The sequence below is a fragment of the Oculina patagonica genome, chromosome 8 (assembly GCF_052425735.1).
Source record: "Oculina patagonica isolate OP01 chromosome 8, crgOcupat, whole genome shotgun sequence".
NCBI classification, from domain to species: domain Eukaryota; kingdom Metazoa; phylum Cnidaria; class Anthozoa; order Scleractinia; family Oculinidae; genus Oculina; species Oculina patagonica.
In genome coordinates this window covers 14121692-14135806 of record NC_135765.1, presented here as the reverse complement: position 1 = coordinate 14135806, position 14115 = coordinate 14121692, and the positions used below count along the sequence as shown (strand labels likewise).

Genomic DNA, 14115 nt, shown 5'->3' with positions numbered 1-14115 from the left:
AATTTACTAAAGGGGTGTGCCACTGAGTCGCTGAGACTCTGGACCTGTTCCGGAGAAAAACGGCTCAATTTGCGACCCTGTTCCAGACAAACAGTGCAAAATAGGTACCCTGTTCCAGACAATATCCACAATGAAAAATATATGAAGATAGATATAAAAACACTAGCGTACATCACAAAGCGCTCACTTGACTTTGTCTGTGGCTTGGAGAAAAACCAATGAGAGGAGCGGAGTTTCATAGCTAAACTTGATAGTGTTCCACAGTCAAAAGGGTGATTTGTATACCCTGTTTCAGAGTCAGAGAGGCAAAAGGCATACCCTGTTGAGCAGCACATACCCGTATAGCCCTTATATGGGAGTACCGTATACAGCAACACCAAATAAGCGGAGAACAAACAAAATCAATCAAAACGTTTTAATTCCACCGACAGCATTATGATCCAGAAGTCTGGATGGGAAATTATGCTGCAAAACGGGTAATTATGTAACCTTCGTGTAGATAAGGAGGGGGTAGTAGGGCTGCATGTTGGGGTAGATAGGCATATCACGTGGTAAATTAGCAAATCACTTAACATTTAGAGTATAAAGGAAATAATATACATCTACATTAAGAATATGGTTAATTTTCTTTTTTTCATTCATTCATTTTTTTTATTTTCACTATTTGCCTATATTTTAATTTTGAATGGAAATGGCAGAGGTCATACTTGTAGCAAAGGGTTTACAGCATATTGCCATAAGCTAATGCCAAGCAAACCGGGGTGAAAGCTAACCACAAGCAAACTAGAGTGAAAGCTAATCCCAAGCACACGGGATGAATAAAGCTAACTGCGAGCAAACAGGGGTGAACCTAACTACAAGCAAACCGGAGTGAAACTAACTGGAAGCAAAGAAGGGACATTCTGTAACCACATCCCACCCCCCCCCCCCCAAAAAAAAAAAAAAAAAAGGATGATAGCACCTTTTTTACTTTTACATGTCTTTTTGAGTCCCCTTCCTCTTAAGTGGTTTCACTTCACTTACAGAAATAAAAAAAGAAAAATTCTGGGAAGATAGAATATTGTTTGTGAGTCTCAAACTCAGTTTTGTTCTTTGATAACTATGCAAGAAAAAATATAGCATCAATACTTTGACTGCTCTTTTAAAAATTTGTATGCTTTGTTGTACACATTTTTGTGGAGTCATGTTGCCCATTCGTCATGGAGTTCACAAAGTAAGCAAATGAGTCACAATTTGGTTGCTTCATGGTACCTAATGGATACTAAAAGTTTTATCTGGCTTTAGAATATTTCACTAATTTTAACATTATAGCTGTTCTTATAAATTGTACGCAGCATACAACACATAAGAATGTAATTGGTATTGCATATTGCTTGCAATCACGATTTTAACGTCTATACTTTGGAATTACAGTACCACCAGTTTCAGCATTACCAATCCAAATTCAAATTATTACATTGCTTTTTAACTCCACTACCTCCCCCAAGGTCAACCAAAGATCTTATGATATACAGTAATTAGACAACTACATGTAAGTCCTGTGCAGTCGAGGGCTCAAAATATTTGGACACTTACAGGTCATGTTTACCGGCCAAAGAGATTTTAGCTTGGTCACATGTGGTTTTTTTACCAGCCAAAACATTGAAAATAGCAATTTTAAACTCCCATTCATTTCTGCTGTTACTGTTTTGGCTGCATATTCTTAAAAAGATCACTTCATAATGCCCTTGTTACATCTAAAAAGATGTGAAAGAGACAGGTCAATCAAGAAGTTGTTTTCTGAAGTACACTGTAAATACGTTAACATTTTAAATATAAACTTTGCTCATTTGCAGCTTTTCTTGATTTCAATTTACATGTAATTTACTAGTCTCTTGAAAATGGCATCATGAAGACACCCAAACATCAAGCTGGATAATCTTAATCCTTCCTGTTTTCTTTTGATGTCCTTGTCCACATTCTGTTTTTGTGTCTGTGGCTCTGCAAATTCTGAAACTCATGTTAACCCTGAAAAAAGTCCCCTAGTAAAAATAGACCCGGAATTCCGGTGGAATCCCGCCGGAATTCCAGCCCGGACTTGCCTGGAATTCCAGGCGGAATCCGGGCGGATTCCAGGTGGAATCCACCGGAATTATTGCCGGCATTCCGCTGGTATTCCGGCGGAATTCCGGACTATTCCAGCTGGAATTCCGTGATAATTCCGGCCGGAATTCCACCGGAATTATTGCCGGCATTCCACCGGAATACCGGACAATTCCAGCTGGAATTTCCATGATAATTCCGGCCGGAATTCCCCCGGAATTATTGCCGGCATTCCGCCGGAATTCCAGACTTTTCCAGCTGGAATTCCAGTGAAAATTCAGCCCGGTATTCCGCCGGAACTCTGGACTATAGTCCGGACGGAATTACAGCGGAATTTTGGGCCGAAGCTTTTCCGACTGGAGTTTTGCCGGAATACCGCCGGAATTAGCAAGTAGCACTACTGATTTTCTTTTTTGAACTGGAGCAGTGAAAATATGGATTTTTTGAATAGAAAAGCAGCCTTACAATGTTTACTCTTTACTTTCAATGTACTTATAAATGCAAATAATATTTTGCACACGATGAAATGAATGCAACAAAAGAAAATTTTTTAATCAAAAACAAACATGCACAACATGTAACTTTCAACGTTTTTTATTTACTTACAACTATTCTTATATCTCTACAGTTACATGTACATATTAAGTGAATCTGACTTGAGATAGAAAGTTAAAAGATAGATACACTTATTCTTGGTTGTGGTTAACATGCGAATAAAACAAGATCAAATAATAAAACGATGCGATATTCAATGTCTTCGATCGCATGACCAACTGTTTTCGCTCGCGATTGTAATCGACGTGTTCATTTAATTTGTATACATGTACACAAACTGTTTAAAATTGCTTACCTCTCAGTTAATCGATCGTAGGTTGTTTCATTTCTTGTGGTAATAAAATTATTGCTGAACACAGTATAGTTGCTGATGAGACCACTTCATTTCACGCAGAACGCAGACAACTGTTTCAAACATCGAAACATTTCAGCGCAAAGAGACGGCGTCGCTTCGCATTTTCCAAGTCGATGCAAAGATCGGGGCATATACTAAAACCCGAAACAACGAAACGAAACCACCGAAACGAAACGACCGAAACCACCGAAACGAGCGAAACGAAACCGCCGAAACAACCGAAACGGCCGAAACGAGCGAAACGAAACGAAATCACCGAAACAAGCAAAACTTCAAGATTTTCGCCACTTACCGTACTATACACCCCGTTTAGCCTACTATACACTCTGATTAGCCTACTATAAACCCCGGTTAGCCTACTATACACTCCTGTTAGCCTACTACACACTCCGGTTAGCCTACGTTTCACTTAGGTTAGCCTACTATGCACTCCGGTTAGCCTGTTTACGGTTAGCTCTCAATAATTGTAATGGGTTTTGCTTTTTTCGGTGATTTCGTCTCGTTTCGGCCGTTTCGGTTGTTTCGGCGGTTTCGTTTCGGTCGTTTCGGTGGTTTCGCTCGTTTCGGTGGTTTCGTTTCGGTGGTTTCGTTTCGTTGTTTCGGGTTTTAGTACATGCCAAAGATCGGTCGTTGGCCTGTTTCAAATTCATTTCTTGAGGTAATGAAATAATTTATAGCTGAACACAATTGCTGACGGGACCACTTCACTCACGCGAACAACTGTTTCAAACATCGAAACATTTCAGGACAGAGACGGCGTCGCTTCGCATTCCACTCCGATGTAAAGATGTCAGGTAATTACATTGTTTACAACGCTGCAGAGAATCTTTTTCCGGCAGCAGAAAGGAAGGAGTTTACCTATATAAACTGTACATTACATGAAGAAACAGGAGAGACGATTCCCGCTTAAAGAAACGGTCAAGTATAAAACGTTCAGGTCTCATTACAGGCGGAAAACTAAACACGTTTTTCAAAGTTGACCAATTAGATTAAAACGTCTCATATGTCAGAGATCACGTTTCAGTTTGTGTTGTCACGAAAATCCAACCGAATGAAAGCATGCAGAATTTTCATGGCTTGTTTGGAAAAATGTCTTTGAAAACAAACATTTTCTTTATATCAAGGATTTCTACTATCCAGGATTATACTGACACTAACAAACTGATTTAATTTCTGGAGTGGATTTACTTATAACTTTAGAAAATCCTTAAATGTTGAGGTTGATAGACCAAGAACAGAAGTGGGAAGATCTTCTTTTAAACATCGTGCTGCACTATCTTGGAATCTCCTTCCCGATGACATCAAGTCTTGCTCTAACCTTGATTCTTTCAAGAAAAAACTTAAGGCAAATAAGAGTCTCTTAAAATCTATCAGTTTCACTAAAGCGTCCTGCTGCGTTTCTAACAAATCTCTGGACTTCATATATTTTTAATTTATTCATTTATTTATCTTTTTACTGTATATTGTTATTAATTCATCTATTTTACCTATCATTATTTATTCAGATATTGTAAATAAATTTTGGATCATGTATTATATAGGATTTTATTGTAATTTATTATTTTAGATAGTGCAGGTCCACATCAGGACTTAACGTCTTGCCAATTATTTTGTAACCTGCTTTATCAAATAAACCATGTATGTATGTATGTATGTATGTATGTATGTATGTATGTATGTATGTATGTATGTATGTATGTATGTATGTATGTATGTATGTATGTATGTATGTATGTATGTATGTATGTATGTATGTATGTATGTATGTATGTATGTATGTATGTATGTATGTATGTATGTATGTATGTATGTATGTATGTATGTATGTATGTATGTATGTATGTATGTATGTATGTATGTATGTATGTATGTATGTATGTATGTATGTATGTATGTATGTATGTATGTATGTATCTAAGATCAGCACACTTTCAAGGAGCAAATGCAAGAAACTGCAGACAGCGGCAGACTTCACCCACAAAATATGGACGTAAATGGAATATTACTAAATTTTAAAAAGCTGCTGATATTATATGATATTTATAAATGAAGCAAGAAACTTAAGAATGAGTGACATAACCTGTTTACAAGGGCAATGAGCGGTAAGTGTGTGCTGTAGTCTCAACCCAACTCTTGATTTAGATTTGGCGCGCGCAGAAAGAACGGCGAGCTGCCACTGAATATTATTTAAGATTATGAAGATCTAACAAAAGGATTTCTTGGATTTACTAGTATTTCTCCATCGCAGAAGAACTTATAAACTACTGAAAACAGGACATAACTTTGTGGCTCGGTGGTTTGATTCGGTGAAAAGTCGAGTCTATTCTTTACTGTGTTTGCATGACCGCTGTGAGTGACGTGCAAGTGCCACTGTACTGAGACATATAAATAAATGAGTTTTATTCTTTGTACCTGTTTGTACTGCTGACTGTATTTTACCAAAGACATTAAGCTTAATTAGTGCAAACGATCAATTTAGACCATGTCTTCAATTTTTTTTCGAGACTTATGCAATAATTGTACAGACGAAAAAAATTGTGTAGATTCTGATTGTCAGAAGCTCTATTATTTGGCGTATCGTTTTGATTGAAGTTTCACTCGTAATGATTTTTGGGAAAATCATGGCATTGGGTGCAGCCATGAAATACAAAATCTCCATATAAATCCAGCGGACTCAGAATTCCAGATTCCACTTGCCCGGTATTCCACTGGACTCCGGAATCCCTTACCTGGAATTCCACTGGACCCCGCACTCCGGACCTGGCATTCCACCGGACTCTGGAATTCCGGGTTCCACTTACCCGGAATTCCACTGGACTCCGCACTCCGGACCTGGCATTCCACCGGACTCCGGAATTCCGGGTTTCACTTACCTGGAATTCCACCGGATTCCACCAGGAATCCTCTCCGGACCTGGAATTCCGCTGGAATTCCACCGGAATTCCGGGCTCTTTTTTACTAGGGTGCCACAGATTAAATTAAAATTGATTAATTGGCATGAATATCAATAATTTATACAACAAAACACTTAACGCAAGCTTGTATAAAGTGAAGCAAAACCACTGGATGCGAAAGGATACCTTATATATTTAACAGAGATGTATCAGCACAGACTATTTTTTTTTACTGATAACTGCGAAGTCAACTACAGAAAAAAACCCCGGTAACTCAAACTCGGATAACTCGAACAACCTTGCTAACTCGAACTCACTTCCATTTCCCTTGGATTTGACCCCACTTTTCAGTCATTTTTACTCGGTTAACTCGAACTCGGATAACTCGAAAACCCCGCTAACTCAAACTAAATTTTGTTTCCCTTGAACAAAATTTGGGTCAAACTTTTTACCCTGATAACTCGAATTCCGGAACTTGCAACTCGCAACGGTTGCCCATTGATTATAGCAATGAACAGATCATGTATTTGACAGTCATTTTCCACTCTTAACAAAAGAATGTGTGGTCGCTTTAGAGTTTCTGGCAAGATAAGTTCAATTTGCACAGTACTGTATACTGAAGTGCTTAAAAATCAGTAAACTATCAATTATTAACTTGGCAAATAAAATATTCAATCAACCCCGCTAACTCGAAAAACCCCGCTAACTCGAACTCATTTTCGTTTCCCTTCAGAGTTCGAGTTAGCAGGGTTCTACTGTAAATATTTTAATAAACTCAAAGCATCACTGCAAACCCTTACACCCCCTCTTAATTAAAAGGTTTGGCCTTTAAATACTCCCCCTCCCCTCTACCCCTATATATACATGTACATGCATAGGAAAAACATTGCCACATCTTAAAAGCTTTTCTCTTAACAGTAATACTAAGATTTTTAAAGATACACATTTAATTAATAATAAGTTTGCATGCACAGCTGCATACAGTGTCTAAAATGGCATGAATTTACTCACAAAGATTCCAGTTTTCCAGTAGTCATTAACCTTTGTTGTGTGCATTTTCCAAATTCCACAACAAGATCGTGATTTTTTTATGACAAATATAACATTTACTGTTGACATTCTGAATGAAACCAGCAAAACAGACCTCAAAATCTCAAAATTGTTGACATTGTTATGTAATCCACATGAACGCTCAATAGTGAACAGAACTACATGACAAGTGGATTATTTAATATATTTGGGAACGAAAGAGCTAAGTAATGAAGCTGAAGTTTATTTAGTCTGACTAAATGAACAGTAATTTTACCTCCATCATGAATATCAATAAACTGCATACACTGAATCGATCTATTTCACTCGGAGTTAACGAAATTCCAGGTGCTTCGTGCAAACTGACATCACTTTCATTCTCATCTCAGCTGCTCTTCCAGCACTGTAAAACAAAATAATCATATCACAAGCATTTAAAAATCGTAAGCTTAATTTTCTTCGAGATGTGTTGAAGTGATATTCTTTGTGAATTCGTTCCTCGAAGGCCCAACAATTATTTGTTTACATAATCAAATCCTCCTATTTGATCAGTAAAACCTGGTAAAACTGAATTTTAACGAATAGTATTTTTCAACATTGTTCATGTCACAAGCAAATGCTTAGTGGCGAAAGCAAGTAAAATGTGCCGTAAATATAAGCTTACTTTGCGTATAAAGTAAGCTTAAGACAAAACGTAGAGATATTAAATGACGGAAACACTGCAGTTTTGTACTCACCTTCACCAGTTGGCCGAAGTAGGTACACTCGTCTGCTCGTTTTATCTCCGTTCCCTTGTTCTCCGCTATTTCTTTGCCTGTTTTCTCGGCACCTCTCTTGCTATTTTAGTCGCTTTTCTTCGCTACTTTGCTACCAGGTTCGACAGGCGCTTTGCTATACTTTTTCGCCTGCTTTCTGTCCGGGTTTTCTGGATCTCTCGCGATCTCTTTCCCGTCGCAAATCGCTTAAACCCTGTTTCCTCGAAGTTAAGTTTACCCTGCTCTCGTTTGTAGTCATCGGCATAACAAGGAGCCAAAATAAATATGTTTGTCTCAAGATCTAACTTTCAGACTAGCTGAATAGGATTTAAAAATACGTAGTAATTTTGAAAATTTCTTTGCCAAGAGACCTCACACGACACCTCACACTGCAAAATTATTTCGCGCCAGTACTGCGCGAGTTGTCAAGACCTTTCAAGATCCCGGATGTGCGCAACACCGTACGTACGCCGCCGTACGCGCCCGCGAGGCATGCCGCTAGCCATGATGACCATGAAAACTCGGATGCATAGGTTACCTATTTTATTTCATGTGTTTTTTTTTTTCATGTGTTTTTTTTATGGGTATGGTGCTCCGCTCTGCGGCCCTTACGGGCCGCTAAGGAGCTCCGCTAAAATTCATTTTATCATATTCTATGGAATAGAGAGGAAGGCGAAGTCGTGGCAGACCGAGGGAGACTTGGCGAAGAACTGCCGAAAGAGAAAGAGCGGCTTTGGGTTTCGGCTCGTGGAATGAGGCAGCAGTGGCTGCCCGCGACCGTGCAGCATGACGGAGGAGAATGACCGGCCCTATGCCCACTTAGGGCTTTGGCCATAAGTCAAGTAAGTCATGGTTATGAGCTAAAAAGCACAATAATTGATTTCATCCGCCGGATTTGATTTCTTCTCCTGGCTCGGTCTTAAGTAAGGTGCATTTTTCGTACTGTTGGAAATGGCCTTTAATTAATGCCAAATATCTACAACTAGCAACAAATTTTATACATTATTCTAAAATGGGTTATGAAGTCCATCACTAAAGCTCATGAAAAAGTTCAAAAATGTTTGGGGACATCATTATTTTATTTAATTCATGTCGACATGACATTTTGGTTTTAAAGTACTTTGGGTGTGCCTTAGTGTGCAAGCCGAGCCAGCCGACTGAGCCGAGTTCTAACACCAAAGGTATGCCGACGGCAAGTCACTGAACTCCCACAAGCAGAAATACAGAAAACCGTATTAACGCCGGCCATTTACCTTTGAATTAAAGTTTTTCTATGAGCTGAAGACTTTAGAATGAACGGTGCCAGATCCATTGTGAATGACGTAACTCGAAATATTTTTCCTCTACAATTTTTGACCCTTCCGTGCCAGTTAATGTCACATAAGTACCCTGTCCCTGGCCATCGAACATATCTAGCTCAGTGTTTATACTATTTGTATTGATGAGAATTCAATTACACCAGACTGAAAGGACTACAACTCATGTCAACTTTGTAGATTGTCACTTCATTCACCCAAAAAATTGAATCGGCATATAGGCAGTCGAAGCGCGACAATTTAATTTTTTGGGCTCTGCGAGTTTTTTTCACTACAGATTATTTATGGAGAAATGAATTAAATTTTCTGACGAAAGTATTTCCTATTCACTTATTCATGATACAAATTTACAAGCGCGTGAACGGCAAACTTGACAAATATTCGACAGTAATTGACTTCAAAGGATATAATATTTGTTGGAACTCTTTTAATGCTTAGAAATCCGTAGAATAAGAATAGGGAATCGGAATAAACCCGACGAACTCGCCACTACAGCAAAGCCTCCCGACCTACGTTGTCTAATTGCAGTGTCTAATTTTTGAAGAATTTATTTCTCGTAGCCGTAGTAGCACCAGCCATAGAGGTTTGTTTAAAGTCACTAAAGTCCTGTCTGAACACGCCAGACAAGAACATAGACTGTCCACAGGCTCTCTCTTTTTCAACGCAAAAAAGCGGGAGAGTCGGCGAGCGAAGCGCTGGCATCCAGTTCTCTCGCCGTTCTTTTCCCGCGCTCATTCGATCGAAAAAATACAAAAAATAGAGGGTTTTGAACGGTCTAGACAAGAACATCGATAAATTGACAAACATAGCCTGCAGTGCAGGCGTAATTTAGCGAGCCAGCGTATATTGCATTGTTCGGGCGAGCGCGCCCGGGGGAAAGGAAAAAAAGGCATCATGATGCTGCGTTTTACATTAGGCCAGCTCCTTCACAACATCTCACCACATGATCCAACAATGTTGGTAGCTTGAAAATGTTTATTTTCACACGGTTAAAACTTCAGCTTGTTGCAATTGCATCTGTGTGTCAAAATGTTGCGTGCGCCATGGCCGGGCCTTCAAAGCAAGCAGATGTCGCGAAATGCCTACTTGCTCTGGATTCAAGAATAAATTATTTGTTTCTTTTCTCTTGACTTAAACTGATTTTTTTTCTGCCTTACCTGTCATCAGTTTTCATTAAAAGATAAATCATTTTCCAATGGACAATTTATAGACTTCATCAAGTTCCACGCATGTAAAATGACACACTTTTTCCAAAGAGAAACTCAAGCGTCAATGTCCTGCTGTATAAGAAGAAAACAGTCTCAGGGATGCAAAGTTTTGCAGGAAACAGAAAGGTTTTTGTCTAATTCTTATAAACAAAATGCAACAGTGTTTTGTACATCAACAAACCTTACCGAAAACGCAGGGTCCCAAAGGGGTTTAGGGCTCCAGCGCTCCGGGCTAAAACATGAAGGGCTCCAAGACAAAAATGTCATGGCTCTAGGGCTCCATAAAATTTACTTTAGGGCTCCAGCCTCCACTGTGGTCTACAAGTTTTGATATATACATATTCCTTTTTTAATGCCAAATCAAATTCGCATATAAAAAAGTCAGCAATTTTTCATTTCAAACCCCGAGTTTCTGATTAACATGTCTTCTTGTGTGTTATTTTTTGGTGTTTCATGTTATTTATCAGTAGGATTAATATTTAACCATGTTAATAAACTCGAATAGTACAAGGCCAAGGACATATATCGATGGAGCAGCTCCATTTGACAGAACTGAAAAAATATTAGGGCTCCAGGCAGCAAATTGATCGGGCTCAGGGCTGCAAAGCAGAAATTTTAGGGCTCCAGGGCTCCAGGCCCCCCCCCCCCCCCCCCCCCCCACTTGGGACCCTGAAAACGAACCATTATCTTATGTATAAAACATCTTTATTGAGCTAAAGGATACCATTTGTATCCGAAAAAATGGGCCTCGACAGATTTCAAATCACCGTTCAGGATAGGGATTTTAATAAACATTTGCAGGCTATTTCGGGAAAGATTTGTTCGTCAAAAACAAATATACAGAGCGATTAAAAACAGAACCTTGCAATTCTGAACACTAAATGTTTATATTATTTTTTCTTGTCCATTCATTCAAAACTAAAGTACAATTTTCTTAAAGTTGATTGCTTTTTTGAACAAGAATTCCCTTTTCAACCAAATTCTATAGAACGATTTTAAGGTGCTTTTTTAGAAACCTTTGCATGGAAAAAATCTTATGAGTCTTGAAATTGGTTTCCACTTGGTTTAACTTCTTTTTCCACCATTATTTGTTTGGGCATTTATGAGTTTCTACAGCAATTTTCAGGTTTAAAAGAAAAGGTTTGTGTGTGTTTTGAGCATCAACAAACTTTACCGATATTAAGCCACAATCCCTCAATAAAACATGGGTATCAAGCTAACGGGACTGCATTTGCATCAGTGGAAGGGTTTTTTTTTTAAAAAAATCCAACTTGAAATTCTAAAGACGTTTGCCAGTTTTTTTGAAAACGTTTTACTCAAAATTTTCAAAATGATAAAAGAGAACCTTAAACCCGCCGCGAGTTGATGCCTTTTCAATCTTTATCTATTTCCTGTCTCCTACCGTCCATGACAAAAATTGCAATTATCTTTAAGTTCATAAAAGCCTTTTTGAACCAAATTCTATAGAATGATTTGAATGTGCCTTCAATCGCTTGGAAACACTTGGTTTACAAGAGAAGCAAAAAATTGTCTTCAAATCAATTTTTAGTTAATTAACATGTTTTCCATCGTATACGTTTGGACATTTCTAAGTATCAACAGTAATGTACATGCTTAAAAAAATAAACAGCGTGTATCCTTCAGCTTTAAAAAGCCATTCCGAAAACAGGACGTGTGATCTGCTATATAAAACATGTGTATCTAGCTAAAAGGGTTGAATTTGCATTAGAAGAGAAATTTTCTAAAAATGTTTCTAGGCTCTTTTTTGTTAGAAAAAGGTTCATTCGTCTTAAGGTAATTCACGTGAAATAGAACTGCTCATATATTTCCAACCAAACTTTGCCGGTAGGTTGTTTACCGGGAACTTAAATTTTGAAATAAATGATTATGTATTATTCTGCCATAGAAATTGATCTGTATTTATTTTATTGAAGGAATTTGATCGCTCCTCTCGAACTAAGAGAAGAATTGAACCAAATTCTATAGAATGATTTGAATGTGCCTTTAATCGCTTGGAAACACTTGGTTTACAAGAGAAGCAAAAAATGTCTTCAAATCAATTTTTAGTTAATTAACATGTTTTCCATCGTATACGTTTGGACATTTCTAAGTATCAACAGTAATGTACATGCTTAAAAAAAATAAACAGCGTGTATCCTTCAGCTTTAAAAAGCCATTCCGAAAACAGGACGTGTGATCTGCTATATAAAACATGTGTATCTAGCTAAAAGGGTTGAATTTGCATTAGAAGAGAAATTTTCTAAAAATGTTTCTAGGCTCTTTTTTGTTAGAAAAAGGTTCATTCGTCTTAAGGTAATTCACGTGAAATAGAACTGCTCATAGATTTCCAACCAAACTTTGCCGGTAGGTTGTTTACCGGGAACTTAAATTTTGAAATAAATGATTTTGTATGATTCTGCCATAGAAATTGATCTGTATTTATTTTATTGAAGGAATTTGATCGCTCCTCTCGAACTAAGAGAAGAAAACGATAGGTCACCGTACTCGTTTACGAGAAAACGATGATTTATCTCTCTCGCGAGCCAAGCCGCATAGAAAAAAGCGGCCATTTTGTTTGTGTGCGCGCGTTAATTACACGTAAAATTCTGCGCAGTAAGGATGTGGAATGCCATACTAGGGATCACCTTAATTAAAACAAACATTGATTGCAAATTTTCAGATCGACAAAAACCTGTGCTGACTTAATTTTTATCTATTTGCTGCCCACTGCCGTTCATGACTAAATGTGCAATTTCCTTCGAGTTCATTGCTATTTTAAAAGAGAACGCCCTATTCAAACAAATTCTATGATCTTCTATGATAGAATGATTTGAAGGTTCCTTCAATCTCTTGGAAACACTTGTTTTACATTAAAGCAAAAACTGATGAGTCTTCAAATCAATTCCCATTTAATTTAACTTGTTTTCCATCAGATACGTGTTTGAACATTTATCAGAATCTGCAGTAATGCGCAGGCTTAAAAAAGCTTGTGTTTATTTATGAAGGAAAAAAGGGGTGTATCCTTCAACTCTAACAGGCCACACCAATAACAAGACGGGTGATCTGCTGTATAAAACATGTCACAGTGTATCTAGCTAAAAGGATTACATTTGCATTAGTAGAAGAAAGTTTTCCTAAAGATGTTTCTAGGCTCTTTTCTGTTAGAAAAAGTTAGCACATGTACGTGCTAAATGTATGCGGCAATTTACTTTCAATTCATTGCCGTTTTAAAAGAGAACGCTGTTTTCAACCACATTCTATAGAATGATTTGAAGGTTCCTTCAATCTCTTGGAAACACTTGTTTTACATGTACAAGCAAAAATCGAATAAGTCTTCAAATCAATTTCCATTTAAATTAACCTTTTTTCCCATTATTTTAGTGTTTGGTACAGTAATTTGCATGCTTTAACAAAGCTTATTTTGTGTCTTATTCTAAAAAAAAATTGTGTATCTTTCGACTTCAACAAGCCATACCGATAATAAGCCGGGTGATCTGCTTTATTAAACATATGTGACAAGCTAAAAGGATTGCATTTGCATTAGAAGAAAGTTTTTCTAAAAATGTTTCTAGGATCTTTTTTCTTCAGAAAAGGTTCATTCGTCTAAATTAAAAAAAAAATGATTACAAATTTTCAGAACGATAAAAAAACTGTGCTGTCTTAATTTTAATCTGGTTGCTGTCCCCTTCCGTTCGTGACTAAAAGTGCAATTTTCTTCAAGTTCATTGTTGTTTTAAAAGCGAAAGCCCTTTTCAACTAAATTGTATAGAATGATTTTAAAGAATCCCGCCCACCCACTTTGCATTGCGCGCCTCTATTGTTGTTATTATCCGGGGACTCCTGATATCCGTTCCTTATATGGGCACAGATCTAAGACACCGTATCGCGAAGGCATGTAAGTCATGGAGGTCGATCCAAATG

General features: G+C 37.7%; 2 long non-coding RNA genes across 2 annotated transcripts in view; one reads left to right on the top strand and one right to left on the bottom strand.

Annotated features, from left to right (window-relative positions):
- Nucleotides 1-14115, top strand: part of LOC144663902 (uncharacterized) — a 284797-nt gene that overhangs the window by 228729 nt on the left and 41953 nt on the right. The window lies entirely within an intron of this gene.
- Nucleotides 1934-7646, bottom strand: LOC144663897 (uncharacterized). Its single transcript, XR_013572692.1, has 2 exons — nt 7193-7646; nt 1934-2007 (listed from the first exon to the last, which is right to left on the bottom strand). It is a non-coding gene; the product is annotated as an uncharacterized LOC144663897 (long non-coding RNA).